General features: G+C 36.6%; 1 protein-coding gene across 2 annotated transcripts in view; it reads right to left on the bottom strand.

Moving 5' to 3' along the window:
* Positions 1-680: 680 nt before the first annotated feature.
* The window catches only part of LOC148947745 (uncharacterized), a 101009-nt gene continuing 89394 nt past the window's right edge, over positions 681-12295 (bottom strand). Inside the window, exon 5 of one of the 2 annotated variants that reach the window (XM_089095409.1) lies at positions 681-764. The gene's annotated coding sequence lies outside the window, so the exon portion shown is untranslated. The remainder of the gene's footprint in view (positions 765-12295) is intronic. The other variant, XM_089095412.1, reaches the window with a different exon arrangement.

Below are 12295 nucleotides of genomic sequence, written 5' to 3' on the forward strand. Positions count from 1 at the left end.
ATACTGCATTCGAGAAAAGGTTTGATCACAAACATCACACTGAAATGGTTTCCCACCCATATGAATTCTTTGATGATTTTTCAAATTTCCTTCTTGAGAAAAGGTCTGGTCACAAACATCGCATTTAAACGGTTTCTCACCTGTATGCACTCTTTGGTGCTTTTTCAAACAATCTGCCCAAGAAAAGGTCTTGCCACATACATCACATTTAAAGAGTTTCTCACCCGCATGAATTTTTTTATGTGTGTTCAAATTTGTCAACTAAGAAAAGGTCTTGTCACATACATCACACTTAAAATGTTTTTCAACCGTATGAATTTTTTGATGTGCGTTCAAATTTCCTGCTTCAGAAAAGATCTTGCGACATAAATCGCATTTGAACGGCTTCTGTCTTGTATGCACTCTTTGGTGCCTGTTCAAACTACCCAGTTCAGAAAAGCATTTTTTACAAATATCGCATTTAAACGGTTTCTCACCTGTATGCACTATTTGGTGTTGGTTCAAATGCTGCATTCGAGAAAATATCTTGTTACCTCACATTTATATGTTTTTTTTCACTTTATCAGTTCTTCGATATCTTTCCAATTTTCTATACATTTTACTTTGCAAGCAACTTATTAAACCTGTTTTCTGATTTTCTAAGCCTTTTCCTTCTGTTTCAGATACACAACCATTTGAAAAACCGCTCGAAGAGGGATTCTTTGAAACAAGTAGTGACGTATTTCCCTGTAAGTGTAGTCCAGATACGTGTGGTGAAAAGTGACCTAAAATTAAAAGTCTTCAGAATTTCAAAAAAACGAATAAAACAATAAATCTTAACTAAAAAATTGTTTTAAAAGTTTAATATGTTTTAAAAGTTTACAGAGATTAAAAAAAAACAGTATATCTCTCGATATATTTCCCTCGAGGTGATACTATAATTAGCTTTTAAAATTAGTTTTTGTAATGTAACAAAATAAGGAAAATGAAACCTTAAACGATCAAACAGTATGCCGAGGGGTAAACTAAATCATAAGTGAAGGATTGGGAATATTACAACAAATATAGGAATTATTGTAACTAAAAGAGGAAGAGCAAATTGAATACGCATCATTTGTTGAAGGTAATACTTTTTGGAGTAGCCGTAAAGCTTTGGATTATAAAAAAAACGATGAAAGTCACGCTTTACTCAGGTCTTACAAATGCAAGTTCAAATAGGGATAAATGCTTTTAATAAAAAGTGAAAAAAATTAGAAAACATTCCAGATATTTCAGTCACACATTCAGTGACACCGTCGTCAGCAAATATCCAGTATTTTTTTCATTGTTTTTCACTGTCTATTAAAAAAGATTTATCCCTATTTGAACTATTATTTGTCCGAACTGAGGAAAACGTTACTTTCGCCGTTTCATTTTAATCCAATCGGACTTATTATTTTCTTCTAGCTAGATAGGCAGTTCAATCTAGCTTCTAGGCAGTTCAGATCAAAAAATTCAAATTTCTACTTATTTCAAATTCAACTTCAAATAAAAATAATAGACAGATTTATGTCTTAATTTATAAAGAAATATATACACTATAAATATCGATTGTATAATCTATATTGTCATGTGCTTTTAAGGCTTAATATCAAACTTATTGAAAAATAATAAAACCTACCAAACCACTTTCAAGTGAAAATTAAAAAATGTTCTTGAAAAACTACAAAAACGGTTTGGCAAATACCTTCACATTGGAATAAGAAAAAACAAAAGTTCCATCTTAATATTAAGTCCCATTGTCATGTTTTTGTCCAACAAAATATTATCCAATACTAATCAATCAACAAAAACACAATATTTCAGATGTATCTTCATTGTTAGAACATTGGGATTCCTGGGTGTCGCATTCCAATTTACATGGTCCTGAAATACTAGCTAAATTAAGCAAAGGAACATCTTCACGTTTTGGTGACAAATGATGGTTTGGAAAGTGGAAGGGCTTCTCGCTGTCACCTGTTATAGCATCTTCAACTTCTAAAACAAAATTTAATTTAAACAGACATAGAAAATTTTACAGTAATTATTTCTAAACAAACCTGACAGCTTTTTCTTTCTAGTTACGTTTAAAAATGTAATTATTCAGACATTATATGTAAACATTAAATCCGATGTATATAGAAGTTTTTCCACAAATGGTTTTTCAAATCTACTTTTTATATAGCAAACGAAAACCCAAAACATTTGACAAAATTCATTCACTTCGAACAAATAAAAACCTGAAATTTATAACAAAAAATATCATAGCATAGAACAAGTTGCTGGTTAAGTGTAAGTTAAGGATAACGTATTGAATGCCAAAACAAAAAACTTAACATTTTACTGCTTAACAATCACAAAAAAAGACAATTAAAAATAAAAAAATATCAATCAACTGGAGTTTTCTGCATTAGTTCCCAAAACATAAAATACAAAATATAGCCTCCCAAAGCTTAGTAGCTGAACTCAATTAACTCTATTCCTCTCTTACACGTATTATGATTAGATAATCCCATTTGAACCCGCATAACTACCCCTGCTTTGATAGAAATATTCCGTTCATCATATTTGCACCGAAAAAAGATTGATAGAAAATTTTTCTACCGGATGATTATTTGTCCCACCAAACCTAAAAATTAAAGCTGATAAATTTAATTTAAATGTGTTATTCGTCACAAAGAAGCCATTTTTATCACCCCTAATCTCTTGATCATGAGATCCAAGTACATATACTCCTACTACTACTAACAAATCACCGCAGAACCAAGCCACCAGAGGCCAACACAGTTACACATGCCCCTCCTCCATCCCAATCTATTCAATGCTTCCCTCTTTACACCCTTCCAGGAAGTTCCCCTTTCCTTTAAATCTTCATTTATAACATCCTCCCACCCCAACCACGAATGACCTGCTTTCTGTTTAGCCCTAGACGGTTCACCAAAAAGAACAAGCTTCGGCAATATGTCTTCCTTCATCCCCTAATCGTGCTCTAGATATCTCAACCTTTCTCTCATTGAAGCCCTAGAAAGCGGGATTAAAACCACGTTTTTTGGGCAGCCTCGTGTTTGAAATACTGTGAGTAAGCCGGGTACCCAGAACAATCCGCAGACAATTTCTCCGGAATCATCTAGCAAATCTTCATCCGCTTTCCGGAGCGCCGATGCTTCAGAGCCAGATCGATGGGCACCCATAAGCTGATTTCCAGAGGGGGGGGCAAACCTTGTCTAATTGGCACTTTTAATGCTATATAATAGAAATCTCAGAAAAAAATATAAAAATAAGGCAACATCATTCAGCCAGGGGGGGCCTGCCCCCCCCCCATTTATGGGCGTCCATGGGCCATATCTGACCGCAGTCATCACTGTAGCTTTCAAAATTTTAATCTTATTTGCAGATTTTTCTTCCTATTCTTCCAAACATTTTTTCGTCTTTAAAAACAATACTACTAAGGTAAGTGAAGCTGTCTAGCTGATCAATCTTTTCGTTACCTAACGTCAAATTTTCGTCTTTTCTTATTCACTTTTCTGAACATTGATTTTTAAACCTATTCTTGGTCCCTGAACTCCTCCAAGTTCATTCCTTTTGCTCAACCTTTCATCTAGGATGCTTAAATCATCAGCATAATCTAATTCCAGGAGATTTTTTCTCTCCACATTGGATTCTGTGGTCTCCCATTGCCTTTCCTGTACTCCTTAAGACAAAATCCATCAAAATGATCCATATAAAGGGAGATAGAACACAACCCTGCTTAGCTCCTGATTTAATATGAAACCACCTGCTAACCGCATTTCCTATCTTGACCACACCAGTGTTATTCTCCTACATAGCACTAATCACTTTAATGTATTTGTCTGGTATCATAGGCAGCGCAATAGCGCTGCCTAATTACAGAACGATGTTGGCATAATGTATTTTTTTTTTAATTTCAGACCACGGCACTTCGTATCAAAGGAGTTGTCGTAAGAACTTCAAAAAGGACTTATTCAATTGCAAATTGAACGGGCTAGGGCCTATTTTAATTGTCAAAAGTGATTGGAGGGCAAATAAGACCCCTATCAAGCCCATTGTTTCCTCAAACACATCTAATCAAAATTTTGAGATAGCCATTTTGTTCAACGTAGTTGAAAAGTCTGGAAAATAGCAAGGGTTGTAAGTTATGCCTTGGAAAAACATAAGATTTTTATAAAAAGCTTTGTCGTAAAAACTTCAAAAAGGGCTCATTGGAATTTGGAAATTGAAGGAACTAGTGCCCTTTTTAATAGTCGAAAGCTATTGGAGGGCAAGTAACTCCCCTCCCAGGCCCACTATTTCCCAAAACACACCCAATCAACATTTTGAGATAGCCATTTTGTTCAACGTAGTTGGAAGGTCTGGAAATTATGTCTTTGAGGATGAGCCCCCCACAGCCCTCAGGGCAAAGGTTGTAAGTTATGCCTTGGGGGCATTTAAGATTTTTTTTTATAAAAAGCGATGTCCTAGAAACTTCAAAAAGGACTCATTCCATTGAAAATTGAGCGGGCTAGTGCCTTTATTAATAGTCGAAAGTGATCGGAGGGTGCAATGTCCCCCGCCCCCACGCCCTTCATTGTCCCAAAGACTTCCGATCAACATTTTGATATAGCCATTTTGTTCAACGTAGTTGAAAGGTCTGGAAATTATTTCTTTGAGGATGACATACTCCCCACCCCCCCACAAACAGCCCTTAAGACACGGGTTGCAAGTTCCACCCGTGGGGCATACATGGTTTTTGAAGAAAGGACTGTCATGGAGACTTCAAAAAGGGCTCATTCGATTGGAAATTGAGAGGACTGGTGACTTTTTTAATAGTCAAAAGTGATTGGAGGGCAACTAAACCACCTCCCACGCCCATCATTTCCCAAAACTCTTCCAATCCAAATTTGGAGATAGCCATTTTGTTCAACGTATTTGAAAAGTTCAGACATTATGTCTTTGAGGATAACAAATCCCCCCAGCTGTCAGGGCAAGGGTTGTAAGTTATGCCCAGGGGACAAATAAGGTTTTTATAGAAAGCTTGGTCATATAAACCACGGAAGGAGTTCATTGGATTGGTAATCAGAAGCTCTACTGCTGTTTTTAAGAGTCATTTTGATCGGAGGGAAGCTACCCCCTCTCCAAACACACACACGTCGTATTGTCCCGAAAAGCATCTAATAAAAACTTTGAGATAGCCATTTAAAATAGTCTAAATATCATATAACAGGGCTTTTTGGGTTGAAACAAACCGCAAAGCTGAGGGGCAGGGGTTGTAAGTTATGCCTAGGGGGCATTTAAGGTTTTTATGGAAGAGATAATTGTATAAACTTTAGAGGAGACTCATTTTGTTAAAAATTGGAAGTTCTAGTTCCCTTTTAAGAGTCAAAAGTGACGGACGGCAGCTAGACCCCCTTCCCACTAACTCTCTTCACCAAATGAATCTGATTAAAATTTTGGATAGCAATTTGGTTCAAAAGTCCAAAGAACTAAAACAATGAATCTAGGGGTGACACAACCCCCCAGTGCCCTGGGAATACGGTTGTAAATCATGGCCTGGGGTCATATAATATTTTTATGGAATTATTGGTTGCATAAACTTCAGATGGGGCTCATTCCATTCAAAATTGAAAGTTATGAACCTTTTATAAGTGTCAAAAGTGATTTGCGAGCAGCCAGAACCCCCCCCCCACCCAGGCTCATCATTCCCCCAAAGTTATCCAATCAAAATTTGGAGATAGTAATTTTTTATTGTAGTTGAAGAATCTGGAAATTATGTCTTTAAGGAAGACACCACCAAAGCTCTCAGGACAAAGGTTGGAAGTTATCCCCCGGGGGCATATAATGTTTTTATAGAAAGGGTGGCTGTATATACGTCAGAGTGGACTCATTAGATTAGCAAACTGAATTTTTAGTGAACTTTTTAAGAGCCAAAGTGATCAGAATGAATTTACCATCCCCCCTCCTCAACACACCGTCTTTTGTCGAAATAAATCGAATAAAAAATTTTGAGACAGTCATTTTATGCAAAATATTCCGAAAATCGTGTAACAAGACTTTTGGGGCTGAAAAGAATCACCAGAGCCTAGGGACGAGGGTCGTAACTTGTGCCACGGGCATTTAAGGTTTTTATGGAAGGGATGGTTGTTTAACTTTAGAAGAGGCTCATTTGGTTTAAAATTAGAAGTTCTAGTTTCTTTGAAGCGTCAAAAGGGATGGAAGGCATTTAGACCGCCCCTCTCCTCCCAAAAATTCCCTCTTTTCACCAAACGCATCTGATTGAAATTATGAGATAGCGATTTTGTTAAAAATAGTCCAAAAAACAAATAACAATGTCTCTAGAGGTGACATAACCCCTCAGCGCCTGGGGATAAGGTTGTAAATTATACCATGAGGGCATATAAGATTTTTATGGAATGGGCGGTCGTATAAACTTCAGATGGGGTTTATTTGATTTGAAATTTGAAGCCATAATGCTCTTTTTAAGAGTCAAAGTGATTTGAGAGCCACCGACCCCCCCTCCGAGCTCATAATTTCTCTTAACACCTCCAATCAAAATTTGGAGATAACAATTTTATTCATCGTATTTGAAGGTTTCGTTATTTATGTCTGTGAGGAATACACACACTCTAGCTTTATGGTAAAGGGTTGTAGGTTATTCCCAGGGGTCATATAAGTTCCTTAGAGAAAGCATGGTCATATATGTTTTGGTGGGGACTCATTGGATTGGCAATCAGAAGTTCTAGTGTTTTTTTTTTTAAGAGTCAAAGTGGTCAGAGCAAAGCCACCACCCCCCCCCCCCCCAACACACACAAACACGTCGTATTTTCCCGAGATGTATTTATTAAATATTTTGAGACAGTCCTTTTATTCAAAATAGTCCAAATATTATATAAAAAGGCTTTTGAAGTTGATACAAACCACCTGAGCCAGAGGGCGACGGTTATAAGTAATGTCCCTGGGACATTTAAGGCTCTTATGGAAGGGATGGTTATATACACTTAAGAGGTGGCTCATATGGTTTTCATTTGGTGGCCCTTTTAAAGGTCAATAGTGATGGAGATCAAGTAGCTTCCCCCCCCCACCCAACAACCCTTATTTTAACAAACTGTATCTGATTGAAATTGTAAGATGGCAATTTTGTTTAAAATAGACAAAAGAACATATAGAAATAACTCAAGGATTGGCACAACCCCCCAGATCCCTGGAGCAAGGGTTTTAAGTTATGCCCTGGGGGAATATGAGGTGTATTTGGACCGGATGGCCGTGTTAAATTCAGATGCGTCTCATTTGATTTTAAATTGGAAGTTATAATGTCCCTTTTCAGAGTCAAAGTGGGTTGAGAGAACCCCCTCCCCCTCCACGCCCATCATTTCCCATGACAAACATCCAAACAAAGTTTTTAATAATGGTTCTGTAATTATGCATAGCAATATTTGTAGTAGCATTAGTAGCAGTATGAAAATAGCACATTTTTTTAACATCCCCTTCAACACGATGCAATTTTTAACTCAATACAAATTATTAACTTAATCTTGACAACCTGTATGGACATAGTGTGATTCCATTTATTTCAATAAAACTAAAATATTGCCCAGAATTTTCGCATTAATACCCTTAGGTTTATTAGTAGTAGTAGTAGCACCAGAAGTTATAGTAGTAGCAGTAGGAGTACAGTTCATAGTTGTAGTTTTAGCTTTAGTAGAAGCAGTAATATTATAATGCAATTTTTTTCTTTTTAATAGTTCAACACCCTCCACAACAAGCATTGTAAGTTTTAATTTCACACATGTAAGGTTGCCCCTTCTAACAGGGCTAATACTTTTGGTAGCCTGTTACAAACTGAGGCTTGGGTAAGAAATTGGTACTCAGAATTCAGTGACAACTGATTTTTATAACAAAAGAAAATAAAAAGAAAAATATTCTAACTCTGATTATGTTGAATACTTCTAAACCTCTTCTGGGTCTAATGTCTATGGTCTACTTTTTCAATCCACCAATGTTTACCGAAAAGAAAAAGATTAAGGGGCGACCATACCTGAAGCGACCTTCCTATCTCTCCCATAGTAAGCGTTTTGAGTTTGACTGACATTAATAGCTGAGGTAGTTAGGCGGTCTCAGTCTTTTCTAATAGAATAGAATCAGGTGAACATTTTGATTTAGCAAAATGCTAAAGCCGACACCTATTTTTCCTGAAATTCCAAAAAAACTCAAAAACCTATTTTGGGTTCGCCTGCAAGATCGCTGCAGTCAATATTGTCGTAATTGGTACTTAAAAATGCGGCGAAAAATATTCTATTGAAGCAGTTGCAGCATATTTTTATAAACAACACTTGCTGACTGCAGTCCCTTCGAATACTTTACATACCAACGTTTCAAATTGCTTATCACCCGACAAAGAGCCTAAAATACTTGGAATCAAACGGATGTGGGCGCATAAATTATGCTGATGGGGTTAACGCTTCCTTTTGTTCAAAAGCGGTCAGTTGGACTTTGATTTAGTGAAGCTTTAGCTCTTGAAATGATTTATTTGGTGTGTATAATTTGAAAGCGTCGGCTTGAGAGTTGGACATTCGACAAATTGTGCGAATAAGTTGGATGTATGTAGTTAAAATGTAACTAATATTGAAAGCGTAAGGAACCCCTGGAAGTCACCCTCTTCGAGTTTGTTTACTCAAGTCTGTGTGAAATCTGATACCTTTGTGTTTGAGCCTTTTTGCATGACCAGGAAAAGGGCTCGAATCGGTCAAAACGGCTTTGGACTGGTGTCCCCCTTAAGTTAATTCTAGGCTATCGAATGTTTCTAATTTAAAAGGTTACACTTGAATAGCTAGTCAAGGCTTGAGTTCTGGATTATTAAAATCCTTTAGTTCGAACTATTGTTGAGCTAAGCTAAGAATAACCGTACTTGATTTTATTTCAATTTTCATTAACCCAAACCAAGAGATCCTCTTATTATTTCTTGAAAAGGGCTGTGTATTCCTTAGACCTTTAGTAAGCATTAACTTTAGCAGGGAAAACTCTTAATTGAAAATATCTGGACATAAAGGTTTGGAAATTCTTAAGTCGACAATATTGTTCCCTTTTTCCCTAACCTAACTGTATAAACATTAAGGCCACCTTTGTAGAAACATGCAGTTCGGGTTTAACGAAATGAAAGAATGATTTAAAAGGGAACGATGTTCCTCTCCGTATAAGCGTCTGAAGATTGCAAAAGGGGGGGGGGGCAAGTAATGTTGTTGTCCGATAATTCCAATTTTCGGATATAAGGTCTTTATAAAGTCAAGCTAAGTCCCAAGGAACTTTAGGCTGAAAGGGGGAGCACAAAGGGCTCGTCTAACGTTGGCTTCTTGGTTAAGGTTCCTTTCCTCTTTAAACCTTGAGTTATTCGAAACTTAAATTTCTGGGAAGAAATTTAATTTAGCTTATTTTAACCTTAAAATACTATTTTGTCCAAATGGCTCAAGCCTTGTATAAGTGGAAATACTACCGAACTATAAACCCATAATCACAAACTTATAGAAAAATTTAGATTTCAGCACTAGTTGTTATTATTTTCTTCTATATACGTATTAAAGTTATCTCCAAATGACAAAAATCTTTAGAGGTTTTCTTCTTATTTTAATTTTATCTTCAAACTTTTATCTCCAAGGGGAATTCAGACAGACAGTGGTAGTCTACTTTAATTACAAAATAAAAAACACTTACTCCTTGTTTGATCCAAAAAAGACTACCCTGTTTCCGAGGCAAAACTACCCCGATTTGTCTCTCGTCCGTAAGTTATATTCTTTTTGCTACTTGATCCGTTTCGCGACCTTCCCTCTCTCCTAGCCAATCAACCACTTTTTGTTAAAAGTAGTTTCTTTTCCAGTCTTTCAAGGCCTTGCATTCCTTTTTTTTTCATAACCAAACTGGTCTAAATTAGGTCTTAAAATATTTATCACAGGTTCAAAGTTCGTTTGATTCTTGGACAAAGAAGTGTCACTACAAGATTTATGACTAGTTACGCAAAGAGAAGTTATTTTCAAATTCAAGCTAATTTGAAATTGTCGCTATATTTCTGATCTATGAAGCGAAAGAGAATTCCAAGCTTTAATAATATTGAGGTACGAAATTTACACAAAATAAGGCCCCCTTACAATCTCCCCCACTTAAAATCTCAGCATAATTTTTGTTTCAAAAGGAATAAACAAAAGGAAACACAAATTTACTAAGATCTAGTGTAACTCAATTTCTCCTTATACTACTTCTAAATTGAACCCCTGAGGCTTTTGGTCTCTATGACCTGTATATAAATTTCTTAATTTTCTGAATATCAGTCCTACTGAAAGAAATCCTATGATATATAAAGAGTATAAAAATGTTATACGTCGATGTCCAATATGTTGTTACATCTTTCCTTTTCTTCTTGTAAGGAAACTTGCATTTGCCTCACTTCATCCAGGCCTATGGTCGAACTAAATCTATTCTAAAAGTAAATACTACTACTACTACTAACAACTCATCGCAGCACCAAGCCGCCTTAGGCCAACACAGCTACGCACACTCCTCCTCCACCCCAATCTATTCAAAGCCTCCCTTTTTACACCCGCCCACGAAGTTCCCGTTTCCTTTAAATCTTTCTTTATGACGTCCTCCCACCCCGGACGAGGACGACCTGCTTTCCGTTTAGCCCTATATGGTTGGCCGAAAAGAACAATCTTAGGCAATCTGTCATCCTTCATCCGCACAACATGCCCTAACCACCTCAACCTTTCTTTCATTATAGACCTAGAAAGCGGTATTGAACCACATTTTTCGTATAGCCTATTGTTTGAAATTTGGTCAGTCAGCCGGGTACCCAGAACAATCCTTAAGCAATTTCTCTGGAAAACATCTAGCAAATCTTCATCCGCTTTTCGGAGCGTCCATGCTTCAGAGCCATATTTGACCACTGTCATCACTGTAGCTTCTAAGATTCTAATCTTCGTTTGCAGACTTATCTTCCTATTCTTCCAGACTTTTTTTAACTGTGAAAAAACACCCTGAGCCTTGGCTATTCTATTTTTAACATCTTCACTGCTCCCACCATCTTTGCTAATAATACTACCAAGGTAATTAAAGCTGCCCACCAGATCAATCTTTCCATTACCCAACGTCACCTTTTCATCTTCACTTATTCCTAGCCTTAGTGACTTAGTCTTTCTAACATTAATTTTCAAACCAATACTAGCACCCTGAACTCGTAAAACCTCTAAGAGTTCATTCATTTTGCTCACACTTTCATCTAGGATGCTTAAATCATCAGCATAATTTAAGTCAAAGAGACTTTTTCCTCCCCATTTGATTCCGTGGTCTCCCATTAACTTTCCTGTGCTCCTTAAAACAAAGTCCATAAAAATAATCCATATAAAGTGGGATAGAACACAACCCTGCTTAACTCCTGATTTAATACAAAACCAGCTGCTAACCTCATTTCCTACCTTAACCGCAGCAGTGTTATTCTCGAACATAGCACTAGTCACTTTAATGTATTTATCTGGTATACCATACAAGGATAAAACCTTTACTAAAGCTCCTCTATCAACAGAATCGAACGCTTGCTCATAATATATAAAACTGACGACCAAAGGTGTTTGAAAACTTAGGCACTCCTCAATTATTAACCTAAGAGTGAAAATTTGGTCAACACATCCTCTACCTTTTCTAAAACCGCACTGCTCTTCTCTTAAAACTGTGTCTACGGCATCTCTCAGTCTAAAACGTATCATATTACTAAGCAATTTGTTACCTACAGAGACCAGACTAACACCTGGATAATTAACACACTCACTTTTATCACCTTTCTTATAAAGTAGCTTAATTAAGGTTTTCCTTAAATCATTAGGTACTTCCCCTTTTTCAAAGATCATATTCATAATCTTCAATAACTTATTTCTAACCTCAGAGCCACCATATTTAAGAAACTCATTTACTACCCTTTCAGCACCTGGAGCCTTATTATTCTTTAATCCCTTTAGTACTGTTGCTAATTCCTCCTCACAAAACAAATCTTCCTTCACATCCAAGGTATCACAAACTTTTTCATTTTCCTCAATATATTTTCCTGCAACTCTATCTCGGTTAAGCAAATTCTCAAAATGTTCGGCCCATCTCGCTTTAGCTTTTTCCTTATCGCTAATTGCCACCCCATTCCTATCTTTAACTGGGACAAGTCCGGATTGACTACTACCTCTCAATTTGTTAAGGTGCCAGTACAATATTTTACAATTATGCCGTCTAGCTGCATCTTCTAAATCCTAGGCAATTTTATCCATGGCCTCCACTT

This window comes from Artemia sp. Qi Xiang Cuo, chromosome 10, assembly GCF_049724085.1.
Source record: "Artemia sp. Qi Xiang Cuo chromosome 10, ASM4972408v1, whole genome shotgun sequence".
Classification (NCBI taxonomy): Eukaryota; Metazoa; Arthropoda; class Branchiopoda; order Anostraca; family Artemiidae; genus Artemia; species Artemia sp. Qi Xiang Cuo.